The sequence below is a fragment of the Seriola aureovittata genome, chromosome 11 (genome assembly GCF_021018895.1).
Source record: "Seriola aureovittata isolate HTS-2021-v1 ecotype China chromosome 11, ASM2101889v1, whole genome shotgun sequence".
Taxonomy (NCBI): Eukaryota; Metazoa; Chordata; class Actinopteri; order Carangiformes; family Carangidae; genus Seriola; species Seriola aureovittata.
In genome coordinates, this window is record NC_079374.1 from 21,596,289 (window position 1) to 21,614,545 (window position 18,257).

General features: G+C 40.6%; 1 protein-coding gene across 1 annotated transcript in view; it reads left to right on the top strand.

Annotated features, from left to right (window-relative positions):
- Positions 1–18,257, top strand: part of ramp1 (receptor activity modifying protein 1) — a 63,511-nt gene that overhangs the window by 1,096 nt on the left and 44,158 nt on the right. The window lies entirely within an intron of this gene.

Sequence of the window (18,257 nt, forward strand, 5' to 3'; positions counted from 1 at the left end):
TCAGGTTCATATGTGCATGGAAGCTTAATAAGGAGAGTTAAGCGAGGGCAAAAGAAAGGGAAATCCCTACAATAGTCTTTTTTTTTCTTTTTTTTAATCCCAGGTGTGTGAATTTCAGCAGGTGTAAAGGCAAGTTTGTTGTTCCATACAACGAAAGAAGAGGACTATAAGGGACTCCTGTACTTGTGCTACTCAGCAATCAGATTAAAATGTACTTTCTTAATTGTTTTTCGTCGAGTGGCCCCATGAAATACTTTACTCACTCTCAGTTTAATGTTTAAGACTTAACCTTTGGGCTTGTTATGATATGACATTAGATTTATTATAGGATCAGTGGTGGCCGTTGCCACCCTGTGTGGGGAAGTGTATACGAAATAATCTTTGTTTAAACTAAAGAGTAGCAGTGTATTTGGGAAGTGATTGATTTTCAGGGTGGGAGTGTTGACAGCCAGGGAAAGGTGTGAGGGAGAGGCAACTGACTGAGACACTTGCTTCAAAATCTATAAATCTATATGGAGGAAGCTTAAAGTCCCTGATACCTCTTTCATCACTGCAACAAAGACAGGGATACATACAGCTGTATGTGGATTAATGGTTTGGAATAGGCAGTAGGTGAATGGTACTGCTAACAGGAAGTGTGTGACCCTGTGTGCAGAACTAACACCTTTTGTTTGTCTTATTATCTCCATAACTATTGTTTACTTTTATTTTGGGTTGCTCTTTATTTCCATATTTGAGATAAATGATCTAATTTGCAAAAGACTGAATTTATTATCCTGCAAAATCTGTAAAAAATAACACTACTACAACTCACTGCATCACTAATCTTACAAGTCAACCCTTTTATTAGAATGATTTTTGGCCACAGATAGGAAATCTGCTTTAAGTGATCTATTCAACTTGTGTAAACGTGCTGACCCAGTAAAAAGAACATAAGCTCAGACTGGAGGTAAACCTTTTTGTGGCTATACTGAAAATATGCTTTATCTAAAAAGTACAATAAAGATAAATATCTGCTTGAAAACACAAAATTCGCACTCACCTTGAAGTTTTATTTCCCTAATCGTGGGGAGGATGAAAACACATTTGTTATGAAGATCACATAACAGCACCTCCAATTATTGCTTTATAAAATGCTCTGACATTCATCTCCTATAGTTAACCAGGTCCCGCAGTATTAAGTGTATTTTAGTAAATCAGTTTGATAGGTGTAGCCTCCTTAAATTGCTTAGATTCAGGCATTGGGGTGTAGTTTCTGTAACTTTTGTGCAATCATGTAATATTAAATTAATATGAGGTCATATCACAATCATATGCTTACTATTAAAGGATTTGATTCAATTCATTCATTCTAGCTGAGCTAGGGCAGGTGTATTCATTTGGAAGTATTGTGAAAATAGCAAAAGTATTAGATTCATTCATTAGAGTCATTTAATGTAGAAAACAAAAACAACAGAAAAATTAATTTAAAAAAATGGATATAGTGTATGTCTGTTTGCAGTTGTCAACACAGACGTTTTGGCTGGCATAATGTGTTAGGGCACCATCTACTGTCATGTGTCTATGGCATACAATGTCATAAAAAGCTTTTATGCTTATTACCAGGCATAATCAAAATATTATTATTTATTTCTATAGGAAAATATCAAATATAAATGATGAATTTGCTTGTTGAGGTCCATCCATTGTTCTTTTTTAGATAGCAGTCAGTTGCTGAAAACATTACGTCTCTGACCGAATCACTAGCTTTTAGCAGTGGGGCTTCTCTCACCAGTGACTGAGAGTAATGTCAGTTCAGCTTTAATACACAAGATGTTACTTCCTTCCTCCTCTGTTGACAGTAGGTGACTGCTGAGGTATTAACCTGCAGTGCCTGTGTGGGCCTTTTGTGCACCAAGTGTACCATATGTTCATGCATACGCACATGTACATGCTTATGCACGCACCAAATGCATTTGCAGTATGGGAGACAATTATTTCAGTTCTTAGCACACCTACTGAGCGCACCTTTCAACACCCTAGACGCCATGAGCGCAGCATTTTCATTGACGGGTGCCTTGTGAAGGGAGGAGTAAGCCTCCTGGAGCTCTTTAGAAAAGACGGACTGTCTCTTCAGCAGGACAGCTAACTGTCAGCGTAATGACAGGTTCTAGCAGAAACACAGTCCTGGAAAAACTGGGATGTCTAGTCATCATATGCTTGAACTTGCAACTAAACTGGCTTCTTGCTGTGGGCTCTGCAATCACTTTTCTGCTGCTGGTCTACAGACCCAGCACAACCCTCCATCAATGTTTGCATCTGCGCTGACTCCACATGGAGTGTGTTGTTGATTGGCTCATTGATCTGTGGGGCCCCTAACCCAACCACCTTCTTTTCCACCTAATTCCAAAATGCATTAATGTTCAATTAACCGTCGCATTTAAACCAGGAGAGCACACAAACAAATTGACTCCCGCACACATGGTGTACAGTGTTGACATAGAGAAACTAAAAGTTTTAACAAAGAACGATCACATTCAGCTTTTTCCACCTTCTTCTACATCAGCCTTCCTGTGTGCTTGGTATAGGCTGATCCTCAGTGGCTGCTACATTGTTGGAGAGCAAAAACAGTGCTCATATGGACAAAAGTGCAGCTTGTGCGAGTACACATTTCTTGCTGCAGACCTTTCGCGTGTACCCACAGAGGAGATTGCACGTTGGTTGCCACATGTTGGAGCCCTTCTGTCTCCTGTGTGCACGTCACAGCACTTTTGATTTCAGACTTAGGAAGAAATTCAGTTAACTTGGTTTCATTTCCCAGCCTCTGACCATGTTTTACCCTCAGCTGAACTGTAATGCGAACCCAATCGGCAAACCCCAAAGTAAGCATTTAATGTCATGGAGACCTGCAGAAATGTACTCCGTGTCCTCACTTTTGGCTCTTTTTGTAGTTAAACTTGTAATGAACTTCTCAGTGTTTCTGAAAAAAAGAAAATGAATACACATCTGAGCAATTGAAGTAATGGAAATGCACACATGCACGATGTGATGCTCTCCGACAAAGGTGTTCAGGCAAGCTTCCTCTAGTTTTTGCCCTTTGGCTCCATTTAGGTGTTCTATATTTACAGAAAGAGGAAGTTATGACTCACCACAGCAGCACCAGGTTGCCCCATTACTGTTACACCACATCGCCATCTAAAGCAGCAATTTTGAAAGTTTTGTTCTGAAAAAAAAATCACTTTTCAAAAGAATTCTACTTCCCAAACTCCCTGAATAATTATTCCCATTCAGACAGTTCATTTATCCATCTAGGAAACTTTTAGTCTTCTCTTCATAAAGGCACTGTAATTTTCTTTGTTAATTTTTTGGCCAATGAGTACCGAATGGATAAAGGAGAAAGGAACCCCCCTCACGCTTTCCCATGGATATGAAGCAATTGGCACAGAGGCATTTTAATCCTCTTCCCCTGACATGATCATCTTTCATTTGACGGCTCAGGATCCAGTTTGAATTCATTTGAAATATTTCACGCACATAAGCAACTCACCAGAGAGTAGTGAAATGACAAAAGGGAAACACTTTGAGGAATGACTCAGGGGACATCAGGCGACAACATCTGGCAACTCTGACAGTTTGACTGGAATGACTGAATATCCTGTAAGCAATCGAAATGGTTGTCGTAACGTACTCCAACTAAAGTGTGAGACTCAGTGGGCCATGGGACAATGTTTGCTAGGCCCCTACACAGCAAAAGTGGGTGGGCTGTTACATTGTTGTAATGAGTCTGGGTCTTGGGCAAGGTTTTAATCAATTCCTCTTCCAGTCTGAAAAAAAAAGTTATTAAAAGAAAAGCTCAAGTTAATTAACTTCGGTGGGGCGGCTTCATTCAGAATCAACAAGGCATTCCAGCTGATTTAAAGGATAGTTTCAGATTCTTTCATGTCTGACATGATAAAATTCTTACGTGCCTCGTATACATCAAGAGTTACCAGCTGCTGTAATATTCCTCCTGTCCATACTGACCATGGAGTGATCTGTAGCCGAAGTCTCCGAAGTTAGTCTGATTGAGTGGTGAACTAAGTGCTATAAGTAGCCCCAGGCATTTAACCACTTTTGGGGTCGTTAACACCTTGAGAGTTGTCGACGTCACATGTGGGTCGCTCGGGTCACGTGAGTCATTATTTGAATCAGTCTTAAACTGTCTGGAGAGGGATCTCAAGATGGTAAGTGGCTGATAAGTGGTTTCATTTACCACCTCCTCTATTTAGCGATCATCGTTCCAGTTTGACGAAGCAATCTACATTAATCTGAGCCGAGGGGAAGTCTCTAAGAAGTGATCACTTTGTTGGCTGTTCAACGCGCTTATGACAAGAAAGTATTAAGACAGAGAATCTGTCCTTCAGTGTTTGTATTTCCAGAGTTTTTCTCAGCATTGAAAAGGCTCAGAAAGGAGACAAGATACACACTTCTTGATGATGAACTACTACATATTTCTTGAATAGATAAGTGTTTGTTGCATCAGGGTTGAAAGATCTGACTGTTTATCAAAAACTTCTTTCCCAGCAAGTGAGATGTTGTGGTTGGTTGGCTGACATCCTGCGGCACCAGCTGGCGTGATTTCTTTTTAAGGCAACAATGTGAATGAGAGTGGGAGGGAAGCAGCAGGGAGGGAGACAGGGAAAGTTTTTGACCCCCTACTGCTACAGGTACATTTTGTGATGTTGCCAACAGAGATTATAATGATAATTTCTGTCAGGTTTTAGCTCCAGTCCCCAGTCCCATCTCTCTAGATAATATGGATACATGGACTTTCTAAAAGCACTGGGCTACCGTTTTCTGTGTTCAGCTGGGACAGAGCAGCACATATTTCTGGTGTGAAGGACTCAAGGGGACGTTTTTAAGAATCTCTATAAATCATGGGGGGGAGGCAATGAGAACTGGAATCACACTAACAAGACAGAGAGAGATAAATGAGGTAGGTGGGGCTGGATAGTGAAAGTTTTAATAGTGCAGATATATATCTGTGTCTGTTTTGTGTGTGCGTGTGTGTGTGTGTGTGTTTATGCGCATCCTGTGTGACAGACCCGCCCACTGGACTTTGGCTAATTAGATAGATGGTGAACGAGGGATGAAAGGATGAGAAGAAAGCTAACACAAGTAGCCATGCCCTCTTTTGATTGAGCTGTTTTTCATGTGTAATATTAAAAAACTTCCCTCTTACACTTCCTCTCCCCAGTGAGTCTCTCTCCCTCCTTTCCCACTGAGAGTTCCTCATGGGGGACGTAAACACAGATTCGCAGCAAGTGACAAAAAAACACTGTTTCATGCTTAAGTGACATGTTTTCTCCAAGCCAAGCCTACAAAAGACAGGAAATTCAAATTCTAACCCAGGGTTTTGCTTATACGCTGGAGAGAGGGTCTTCAGTATTCAGCTTTTGAAATCTGCCCGTAGCGCAGTTAGCTGCAGCAAAAGCAGTTTACTGCACTCCGATCAATATATGTGCTCACCTAGGGAAGAATTAATTCTAACTTTGTTTTAAAGATGCATTTTCATACTCTTTTGAGAGGATTAGTGAGCCCAAAGGCCCAGCCATAATTGGCCAACAATGGAAACTGTTTTGTGTCTGTCTACAGTTGTAAGGAGAGAGGAATGTAAGGGGTGCCGAGAGTGTCTGGCATCACCCGTGCTAACTCAGACTGTGAGCAACTTGTCCTAATTAGTTGTAGATCAGTGGTAATGCTGGGGGACATCAACTGTCACTCTTGTCTCACAATTACTTTTTTTTTAATGATCAAACCACCCATTGTATGTGTGCGTGTATGTGTGTGTGTGTTTTTTTGTTTTGTTTTGTGTGTGTTTGTTCACAATCCACGCAGCTGAATTTCTGTAACCCACTCACCAAACAGAATGTTGATCCTGAACAATTTTGCATAACCCTGGAATACTTCCAGTGATGACAGACTCTGAATATCCACTACCAACATTTCTGATTATTGATTATTCCTTCACTATCCAAACATGGCAACCATAGTTTTTTTAGGTAACATTGCAACATGTGGTTAAAGAAATGATGCTGTCATGATTAAAGTGGCATTACAGGAACTGCTTTTTGGACAACTTGGACCCCTGCAGAGTTGTTCAAATAAACATAAAGATAAATGCAGCTTTGAAAACATTCATCTTCAACCCCGCACTGCACACACTAGGCCTAAAACAAGCAATTATTTTCTTTTAAAATGAATCTGTTAATTGTTATTTTTAGTGATACTCAGTCTATTGCAAATAATGATTAAAAACAACCATCACCATTTCAACAACTCACAGATTTCCTTGTGTGATTAGCACTCAAAGACCAAAAATATTTATTTCATATTGAAGCAGGAGCAAGCTAAGCTTTTGAAAGTTACTTCATAAACTGATGAACATACGCTCATTATCATCCTTTGCTTTGTTGACACACTTTAACCAACAGTGCCAGCAGTAATTTATGAATTACACCATTAGCCTTATGCTTATGCTTTGTGTCTCTGACTGTGGATACATCTATTTATGCTTATTTGCATTTGTGTTTCCAGATTAATGAGCATCACAAGCTCATTTTAGTGAGTGAGTGTGTCTTTAATAGAGTGTACGTCAGTTATATCTGCCCATATATGAATCTATGTGATTTTCATTACAATTATCCATTTTAAGAATAGAATCAGAAACTATGAACAGAACTCCCCCTCCTCCAAATCCAAGACATCAGCTCTCTTACTGAGAAACGGAGCGTAGATTTTACAACCCATTTATCTGGGCCGATGCTCTCACACATTACATTTAACCTTACATAACAGCGACATAGTGAGCCTGTCGCAGTGGTTCATTCAACCAGTGCATCAGACTGGAATTTTCTTTTGAAGAATTTTTTTTTTTTTTTGTCATGGCATTTTTGTTGTGCAGAAAGTACATGATGACACGTCAAAGTGGTTGTGTGCAGGATCCGAGCCCACAACATCAAGGCATGGCACACAAGTCATGTAAAAACCACCAAAAAGGCCTGAAAGGGATTTCTCCAAACATTTATCTAACCAGACTGGTCAAATAGTAACACACTGGTATTTATAGCAAAGACCTGAGGGAGGAGTGAATGAGGCATAGAGACATACTTCTTGTAGTCAGGAGCTGTCTTTTACAGGCACAATCCTGTGCTCCTGACCGCTGAGGCTGAGCTGCTGAGCCAGGAGCAGTGTGTGGCTTCTGGGCTACAGTACAGTGCAGCAGGAGGCAAACTAACTTATGATGCTGGACTGTATATAACGGTAGGGTGAGCAGTTTGAATCCCATGACCTGCTGGGAACACAAACGTGGAGAGAGAGATCTTATTACAGCCTTTTAAATCCAACTGTATTGCCGGATCTTTGATATTGTACGATTTTGCTGAATGTTAGCATTGGACATTAGCGTTGGATCATAAAGTGTAGATTTTGTCCAAAGAGCATTGGTAAATTTTTCTCTGAGAAACCAACTTATTATTTTTTTATATTTAGAATATTATACTGTAAGTTGCATGTAAAAAGGGATCCTTATGATGCAATGTATTACATTATTTAAACAGCAGTAATTAGACATAATTAGCGGACATGGATAAATAATGTTAGGGGATAAACAAGAGCCTAACAATTAGAAACTAATGTTATTCCCATCAGCCTCAGCTGTAATTTGTGTTTAGTGCTAATAAGCAAATATGAATATGCAAGATGGTGAGCATGGTAAACATTGTATCTTCTCAACATCAGCATGTTAGCATTCATTGTGAGCATGTAAGCGTGCTGATTTTAGTATTAAGCTCAAAGCACTGCTGTGTCAACAGCGTCACAGAGCCACTAGCATGGCTGTAGACTCATAATCTTATTAATCTTATTAATCTTGATTTAAAGTCGACATAAATTAGATTAAATTGAGTTTCTGGAACAGCTTCTTTTCATCTGATAAGTATGTTTGCTATCATCCATTTACAGAGACTGAAAGGAAAATAAATGAAAAGTCATTTAATTTCTGCGAAAGCCAGAGATTGTATTTTGTGAATACAGAATGCATTGTACTGATCTACACTACTTAAATAAGGTAGGTGTTTGACATTTCTTGAAAGTGTTTGCTGATCTGAGATCTTTCGCTGTGTCTAATATGAAGGCCTTATCTGTGGTACTGTAAGATTTTAATGACAGCTATGTTTATATGCACTGGGGTTAATATACAATATACAAGCTGCTGAAAAGAGCAGGTACAGTAATGAAAAGAGCATGCTCAGTCAATCTTCCCCCATCGTAATAGGTTTTAAATAATAGATATGGCATTTTAGGCTAAGGATTTCTGGTAGCATTTAGTCTCCACACAGATTGTGTGAGGTCAGGGATTTGAACTTGTGACCTTTAATTCCTCTGATCCGTTTTATGAGAGTAGCTTCAGATTCCCAAGACTCAGCACCATTATGCCATGTGCTGCTACAGTGAATTCTACAGATCTGATTTCACAGCGTATTTATCTAAGGAAATCCTCTCTTATAAGTCACATTTAGGAACATGGCATGTAGGAAATGTATGTAGGATCCTCTGTATAAGTTTCAAATGAAGAAAAAGGTCTGCTACAGCTTGAATTACACGCTGGAGCTCCAATGAATTGCCTACCACCATCGTTCTTGTGATTATCCCTCTCTCCAGTGCTTGTGATGCGTAACATACCAATTTACTGGAGGGGACTAAGTATCAAATTGAGGAAAGCAGTGCAGAAAATCCCAAATTGGACCAAATGAAAGTAGCTGATTTTTGTACATTGACATATCATTTAGAACATGTAATTTTGCCAGTCATGGATTTATACACAAAAATCTTTGAGGAAACAGAAAAATCCTTAATACGCCATTCATATGTCAAGATGACTGTTGGTTATACACCGTACAGGTGTCTTTGTGGCTCATTTAGCTCAGTCAAGCTGTGTATCATATCAGCACATCAATCATAAGGTGCAATAAGAAGTAAAATCCAGCAGCGTTCAAGCCAAGAGAGAGGACCTCTTTATCGTTGTCAAGGCTTTCCTCTGCCTCCTCCTCCCTCCACATTAACCTGTTTTGCAGCTTGCCATGACTGGTGTGTTGCTTATGGATTTGTGTGTGTGTTTGTTTATGCTTGTGTGTACGTGTGTGCACTTGCAAAGCTTTAACCCAGTTTTTTTTTTTTTTTTTTTGCTGTCACGCCTCAGCAGCTAATGAGCAGCGTTCAGGCTCTGGTAGTTAGTGAAGCATGTGTGAAAATGCATATGTATACTGTGTGTGTGACAGAGAGAGAGGCTGGTGTGTGTATGTATGTGTGCATGCTCTGTCCATAGTGGAATGGCCATTAGCAATTATCCAGGCACCGCAGAGCCGACAAGTATTCCAGCACCTTGGTAGCAGAAACCACCGGATGTGCCATGCACACACACACACACACACACACACACACATCCACACACATTATCATATGCTGTCATACTTGGCACACACTCTCAAACATTGGGAGACAGTCTCACACACACTCACATACACGAAACACAAAAGAATTAGTACACACAGTCTCACACATGTCATATACTGTATGTGTGAACACGTTCATGTGACGCATTCAAGTGAGTCAGGCGTTCTCCCATGTCACAGCAGTGTCCTTGAGCAAGATACCCAATGCTCAGTTGATGTCAAGTGTCAACAAGGGAAGCTGCGGTTGTGTATCGACGCATGCTGTAAGTGAAGGTAGTGATCTGGGTGGCATAAATTATATTTAATTACCTATAGAGGAGGTATAGGGCTAAATAAAAGCTAATCCTGTGGCTCAGGAGCAGATCAGTGGTCAATGCTATCAACCTCTGCTTAATACTCTTTTTTATTTATTACTGTTTTTTATTCTAATGATTAAAAAATATAATCTTAACAAAGGGCGTATACCTGCCTCTCCCACTGCCCCAGACAGCTGTAAGCTGACTGAAACTGTACTGCCATATGTCAAGTGATGGACACTTTCACTCAGCTGCAGTATTGTAGCATATAAGTTCATATATTATTAAGAATGTGGGATCCCGGTTGGACTCAAGCTCCTAATCCTGATGGTGCTGCCACGCCTCTTCCCATGAATAAACTATAAACACTAAGACCCCCAGGAAACACGTGTAAGTTGTTCCAATAAAAGTTTAAACTGATTTTAAACTTCAAATACATTCAGTGCCAACATTCAAACACACCCATAAAAACTGTTACCTGCTCCGACCATATGTGCATAAATATATTCATGAGTGCACAATCGAGTGGAGACACACGTTGTACGATAAATGTCCATATACAGCACTCTTATGCACATCCGAAAATACATACAGTATATGCACAGACTTCACAGACAAAGATTTCTGCTTGTGTTGCAGAAAAAATATTATTATTCTGCTGCAGCAAAACCCATTTACCATATTCATGTCTGGTTTTAACATATGATGTGGATCTGTTATCTGGAAAAGTGCATTTGATCACAGACGTCTGCAGTTTGTTTACACCTTGCATTAACATGCAGTTCTCCTCATCCAGACATGTCTAGATACAGATCCCCTCCCCTACCCGAGTTCATGTTTGGCTAAAGCCTGATGGAACGTTAATTCTACATTTTAAGAGCTGATAAGAGCATTTGAAGAGGATTTATTTATCTTGGTACCTACTGATAAGTTCCACAGTGTTATCATAAAAAACAGAATATTCTGCTATATATATAAATATATGTACAAGTGCGACATCTATAATTTAAGCATTGAAATCGAGTTGAGTGGTTGTCTGAATTCATGGCTCTATTTCACTCAGTTTTGTCAATTGGTTTACTTGGACTTAGACTTGGATTTGGACTCAGTTCAGTTCATGTTGGAGTTGTTGATGCTGTTGCCAAGTTTCAGTTGTTTGACTGAAAGTTTTGGCTCTCTTACAGTCTGCTGCCAAGAGGATGAGGACAGCTGCCCTGTGCAGTCTTCTTCTTTTTCAAACCAACACACCATCTGTTTGAATCAAAGGTGTGCAGTCGAGCAACATGTCAGAGTCAGTTTAAGACTTCAGATTTGACTTTTAAACAATCAAAAAAGGATTTAAATTTGACTCATGGCATTATTTGGACTTCAGCTGGATGACGCTTGAAGGTGGGTTCAAGCAGAATGAGGAGTAAAAGCACACAAAGTCAATGGGCGCGATTAGATGCAAATTCACCTGCAGGAACATAACCAAAATCCTTAGTTCCTGATGAGTTTTTCACACACACAGTGTGTCAGTGTGTAGCCGACAGCCAGCGTCTGAGCAGTCGGTGCAGCCCAGAAGTCAAATTTGTGCAAATGATGCAAAGTGAAAGTCCATTTCTGTCCGAGCACAAAACAAAGATTATGTGGATTAGGAAGAATAAGAAAAACCTGTTCCAATATACATGTAGTTATTGGACTGTTGTGTTTAGACAGACTTGGAAAATTTTGAATTTATCGTTTAATACTCTCTCACAGCTCCAAGCCAAAAATGGCTCAAACTGTTGGCCTTTGTTTTGCTTTGGAGTGAATGCATCAATCTTTTAGATGTTCTTTTATGTGTAGGCTGTTAGATATTTGTTGACAAGCATCACAGTCGCAGATTTACTTCTTCCACTATGAGTTTTTCCAGTAGGTTTAACCTTGTGAAAGTCTTGTATTGTGGAAGCTTGTGAGCTTGTGAAACACTGTCTGTCTTTAGATTGAGCTCAGGTAATAAAAGCACTTTTTCTTTTACGTCTCCTATTTTGAAAACACTACCATTAAGCATAATTGATGTTTTGACTTTGACATAAGTATACCTGTATCCCAAGATAAGAACATTACCCAGTTGATGAGTCTCATGTCTGACATATAAAAACTGTTGTTTATATTTGCCCTTAAAGCTTAGACAATTACAGGCATGGAAAAATCCTTCATGATCTCCCAGATAGAGCAATGTTTCCTGTTGATGGGCAGAGTCGCTGCAGAGCTGCTAAACAGGATCATCATCTGTATTGAACTCTCGCTCTGTTCAGTTCTACCTTCTCAGTCAGTGCCAGTCAGCTGGAACTCCTAAAAATTTAATCAACCGTTTCACAAGCATGTAACTGGAAGCTCGTCGGCCCTGTATGAACAGATTACAGGTGTAATCTGAACATCTGATGAAAATTTTAAAACTCGACCTTTTTGCGGACGGGTGGTGCGAGGAGGAAGAGAAAGATTCAGCCGACGACATCCGGAGTGCTGGGCGGAGAGAGACGAAGGCAGAATAAGAATGGGAAAACGGCGTACGACATCAGTTATAGTGTTTCAAAGCAGAGAGAGTTATTGTAGGTTATACATGACAGGTCCTTATTTGAGCTATTGTGCATTTCACAGATGAGCGCTGGCCCCTGCTACCATACAGCAGCCATAGCACCACGGTAATTTATAGTGTGCCGTGTTATCTCTCCTCTTTCATGCTCTCTACACACTGCACTGTTCCATGAAATTACACTTTCCACTAATTTAATAGCCCACCACTGTTTTACTGTCCGTCTCTCCTTCTGCCCCTCTTCCCTTTCAGCCAGCTAGTATCATACGGCTTCTGCAAGTATGCCAGTGTTGTTACTGAGCCTGAATTAGACAGTGTTAATGCCATGCAGACACACACAAGTCTCTGTCTCCGTCTCTGTCATCCTTCTGTTCTTTCTAAGTTTGGTCACAGATAATGTCCACCGAAACAGACAGAGATCTCAGCTGTTTGCGGCAGTGACTGTGCCCTTCACCGGCTCCAAAGTGCTGCTGGCAAAACAGCGGAGCTGGCTTAGTATCATTTCTCTGATGGGATAAAAAAAAAAGAGAGAGAGAGAGAGAGAGACAACTTGGCTGTTTTTTTTCACTTGACATGATGTGTTTTCACTGAGGAATTAAAAGATTTGAGGATTTCCACTCGTATGAGAAAAAAATCTGAAAATCTCAACCGTCATAGTGGAGATATTCGATAAGATGGACTGTTTGAAATGAAACTGGAGGTTAAGATAAACTTAATTCAAAGCTTAAAAACAAACAGAGAGAGAGAGACGGAGGCTGAAACTGAGGCCCCTCGGCAGGAATGTGACCCCATAGAACCTCTTTAATGTCCTGTGGGTCTCCGGTGTCGAACCAGATACTCGGACAAAACAACAAAAGGCGGAGGATTTATGCCTCCGTTTGGTTTTAGGGCAGAACAGGAGAACGGAGAATTCAGCTGAGAGGTTTCCGCGTCCTCATGTCAACATAATGTATAGCTGTCCGTTTTACTGCCTGTGTCGGCACGTAAAGCACGCAGCAGGGAAGTCACACAGACGTAAATCGAAATGTTTGTTTAGTGTTTAAACAGCAACGAAAATATGTAAATATATATATTTGAAAAATAAGCGAAAAGAAAATGACACAATTTGTATAATAGTCTACATATTTTAAAAACAAAACCAAACTCAAACTAATAATAAATCACCCTGATGGTGGAAACATTTTTTTGCAGTGTGGAGTGGGTGTCAGGATCAAACTCTATGTTTTCAAAGCTTTAACAATCAGTTAAATTATGTGAGAAATTAATTCAGTCACAGGGAAAACAAGATAAAAATAATGAAATGATAGACATACAGCAGCAGCAGCTCTGCGATTCCACTCATACTGCTGGCCACTTAATAAGTCCTCCACTGCAGCACTGGAGTGGATGAGTGGTTCGGTTTTAGCAGCTGCAGGCGGTGCTGTGACAGGGGGGTGAGACAACCATCAGCTTCCCCCCTCCAAACTCACTCCCACCCAAAACATTTTTAATCAGCCCCTGAACTAAACATGGCGGTTTTCCATCAGCAAGTTTGAGCTCTCTAATCCCCCAAACTACTGCTGCTTCAGAGTGCAGCCAAAAGCACACTGCATTATCCCAAAGACATGAAAAGACGGGGGGGTTTGCTCAGTGACCTTGAGCCTTTTTATGACGGTTTTCACTCTGGCAGATTTTCATTTTAAATGAACATTTTTCTTCACTTCCCGAGAGACTAGAGAGCGTGGATGTAGTGTGTCCGGAAGTGTAATCGTGCATGCTGTGTGTCGAGCAGGTATCAGCATGGCACCCATCGCCTTACTACATGTTTGCAAAATAATGCAATGAAGTCCAAATTCCAAATAGAAATCTTGAACAGTAGAAAAAAATAAAACAGAAACATTTTACATGTGTTGATCATGCTGAGAGTGATTTTTTTTTTTGCGTCGGTGTCCTCACACACACACACACACACACACACACACACACACACAGACACACCAGCGTCAAAATGTCTCTGTGTGTGATTGCATATGTTGCACTAGGCTTGCCGCTTGTTACGTAAAAAATCTGAGCTGTATTGATCTGACCCATCTCAAAATTCAAAGTATTTTGAGATCACAGTTTTTTTTAAAATAAAAATTCAGTCTAAAGGGAACGGGCTGATCTTCCTCCAGCGGGGAGCATTTGTAAACTGAACTGTCACTTTGATCCAGAGAGCTGAGGTCCCGATGTCGGCTCTGGGCTATTCGCTGTTCCACTAGCTTCTGCAACTTAGTACAATCTCTCATTCAGCGTTACTTTCATCTGTCTGTCTGAAAAACGAAGCGTGTTCCTGGGGACTTACTTTCCATACTCTAAGGCAAATGCAGTGGTCTAAGGGCGTTTTTTTTTTACCATCCTTATCAAGACACATGGAGTGAACCACGCGACGTTACAAATGTGCGATGTTTTCTTACTTCTGGAACAGAAACTTTAAGTTCTGGTTTCACTTTGGTTCTGTATGTCCTGACATGAGACGGAGAGTCAGCCAGCCGAGCCGAACCGTTTGAGAGATAAGGTGAGGAAGCATTATGGATTTTGACACCATAGATGGAAAGATTGTGGATAAAGGTCAAAGGTCAAATATGAAGTCACCTTTTAGCTTGTCATGTTAGTGAGTGGCAGTGTAAATAAACATTTCAAGGTTTCTCAATTTCAAGAAATCCAGTTGACATTTTGATAAAAGTGTATGTGTGTGTGTGTGTGTGTGTGTGTGTGTGTACATATAATGTACACAAAATACAGTTTTGTTGGTATCTGATGCTGATACAGGCAATTCTTCCAACAAAATTCATATTGTGTGTAAAAATTTCTTTTTCTGGTAAATTTTTTTGGTTCAGCTGAATCCCATGGTCCATCCCTTACTGAGACGTAATTGGTAAGACTCTGGTCTATGTTGACCCCCCAACTGTGATATCAGCTGCTGTGTCAATTATAAAAAGCAGAACACTGGCTAACCATTTTCAGTTTGTGTCTCTCACGCTTGGCTGCTGCTGCTGATGACAGCGTTAGCAAGCCAGGAGCTGAAAACTGATGTTGTATGTGAACGCTATTTATTCCTAGAGGTATCAATCATAACACACAGGCCCACAGAGAACTGTGCTGTATTCAAGTCATTTAGGGCTGACAAACAGCAAAGTTAACTGTGATAACCCACAAACACACACACACACACACACACACACACACACACACACACACACTGGAGAGTTGCTCTGTTACAACACATGTTCCAGGACATAAATGTGCTTGACGGTCACAGCTCCCCCAGCCTCCCTGTATTTCAAGCAGAGAAAAGCAGCTTCTCACGGCTCTAAACTCTGACTCTGTCCAAGACCTGAATTGACCCTGGCTGTAACCCTAAAACATTGAATATTAAAAAAGCAGGAGAAACAAAAATGACTAAAATCCAAATTCTGAGCAGGCTAATGTTCCCAAAGGAAGGATTGTCACATGTCAACAGCTTGATGTTGCGTGGAGACATGGTATAGAGTATGTATGTGTGTGTTGACAGCTTCCCTGACCCAGGAAGGAGCTAATTTCTTCCTTTCTCTCTTGCTCTCTAAATTATCCTGACAGGGCTGTAGCCTTTCGCTTCACCTCGGTGGCTTCACCAGCCCTCTGCTCGTCTCTAATCAAACCCGCTCTGACGCTCGCTCTCCTCGTGGACGGGTGTTTCACTGCCTGTGCTGTGCATGCATCTGCTCATTACAGCCAATCAAGCGAGCTGCATATGTGCCTGTGCCATACATTTTCTGTGTTTATATGTATGTGTGAGAGAGAGAGTGTGTGTCTGTGTAGTGTCATGCCCTTTTCCTTTCTATCTAAAGCCTTCCTATTTTGGCTGTCTCTGTCTCTTTGTGATTCTTTCTTCCTCTCTTTCTGCCAGTTTCTCTCACTCGCTAACATGCACATGCACATGCACACATACACCCACACACATACTGTCCAGGTATACTGAACTGCGCACAGGCATTTCTCCATTGAAAAGTTTTAAACCAAAGATATTAGTGAGAAGGTAACAAATTTAAGATGTTCTTCAGTCTGTAACTGAAGATGTTTCGTCACACAAGGATGGATTTACTAATACTACTATTTCCTCCAGCTGTTGTCTCAGACTGTGAGCACTCGAAGGAAGCCTTACTGCTCACTCAAATCCAGTGGCACGATTCCTCCAGAGGCTCAAAACATCGATTGACACTCACGATCCTGTCCTCACTCGCTCTCAGACTTTGTTCGGGGTATATAAACCTGTCCCTGTGTGCCTGTTATGTGCTTGCTGAAATGTTCTGTCTTTAATGTACATCCATCACTTCTGCTTGTCCTCTGTCCTAATTGACAATATTTTAATTGTGTGTTTTTTAGACTGCTGTACTTCCCTGAAGCTGCCTATTACTATGACCAAACTGCGTCTTTTAAACGCAGCATTGGTTTTCCTCATGCACCAGTCTGAAGCAATTTTTAGATCGGTAAATTTTTTGTCTTTTATTCCTGAATATCTGAGTGTGGAGAGTACATGGGTGGCAAATTAACAAAACTAATAGTTTACGTACATTCTAGCGGCTGTGTGAGGAAGTACTTAAGCACAGCAGTACTTTGAGCTGGATGCTATCGCCAGTATGCAAACATTACGATTCTAAAATGTTGATGGCGGACTTAGACTTGGATTTGGACTCCGTTCAGTTCATGTTGGAGTTGTTGATGCTGTTGCCAAGTTTCAGTTGTTTGACTGAAAGTTTTGGCTCTCTTACAGTCTGCTGCCAAGAGGATGAGGACAGCTGCCCTGTGCAGTCTTCTTCTTTTTCAAACCAACACACCATCTGTTTGAATCAAAGGTGTGCAGTCGAGCAACATGTCAGAGTCAGTTTAAGACTTCAGATTTGACTTTTAAACAATCAAAAAAGGATTTAAATTTGACTCATGGCATTATTTGGACTTCAGCTGGATGATGCTTGAAGGTGGGTTCAAGCAGAATGAGGAGTAAAAGCACACAAAGTCAATGGGCGCGATTAGATGCAAATTCACCTGCAGGAACATAACCAAAATCCTTAGTTCCTGATGAGTTTTTCACACACACAGTGTGTCAGTGTGTAGCCGACAGCCAGCGTCTGAGCAGTCGGTGCAGCCCAGAAGTCAAATTTGTGCAAATGATGCAAAGTGAAAGTCCGTTTCTGTCCGAGCACAAAACAAAGATTATGTGGATTAGGAAGAATAAGAAAAACCTGTTCCAATATACATGTAGTTATTGGACTGTTGTGTTTAGACAGACTTTTGACAAAAATTTTGAATTTATCGTTTAATACTCTCTCACAGCTCCAAGCCAAAAATGGCTCAAACTGTTGGCATTTGTTTTGCTTTGGAGTGAATGCATCAATCTTTTAGATGTTCTTTTATGTGTAGGCTGTTAGATATTTGTTGACAAGCATCACAGTCGCAGATTTACTTCTTCCACTATGAGTTTTCCCAGTAGGTTTAACCTTATGAAAATGTATCGTCATATAATACTTCTATTCACCATCACGTTATAACCAATCACCTGTAGTTAATACTCTTGTGTCTGCGGCTGAGAGAAGCACTGTGTGCTGTGTAGTGTAATGGACTGGTGTGCGAGAGAATGATGTGTGTGAGAATGATATAACATACACCATCTGCAATACTTGCCAAAAGTTATTGGCTGAGGATCCACTGAGGATCAGCTGATCTTACTCACAGATGAACATGATCATGGCATTCCTAGCCACTCCACCACTCAACACTGATTTCACTCAAAACCACAAATTTCAACCTCATATAACGCTTGGAGAGATGTCAGCGGATCACTAAATTCAGATAGACATCGACATTGCCATCAATAGAGCCATGCTGCTAGCCAAGAAGCTTAATACGGTTTTGGGCTAACATGGGCTAAACCAACGC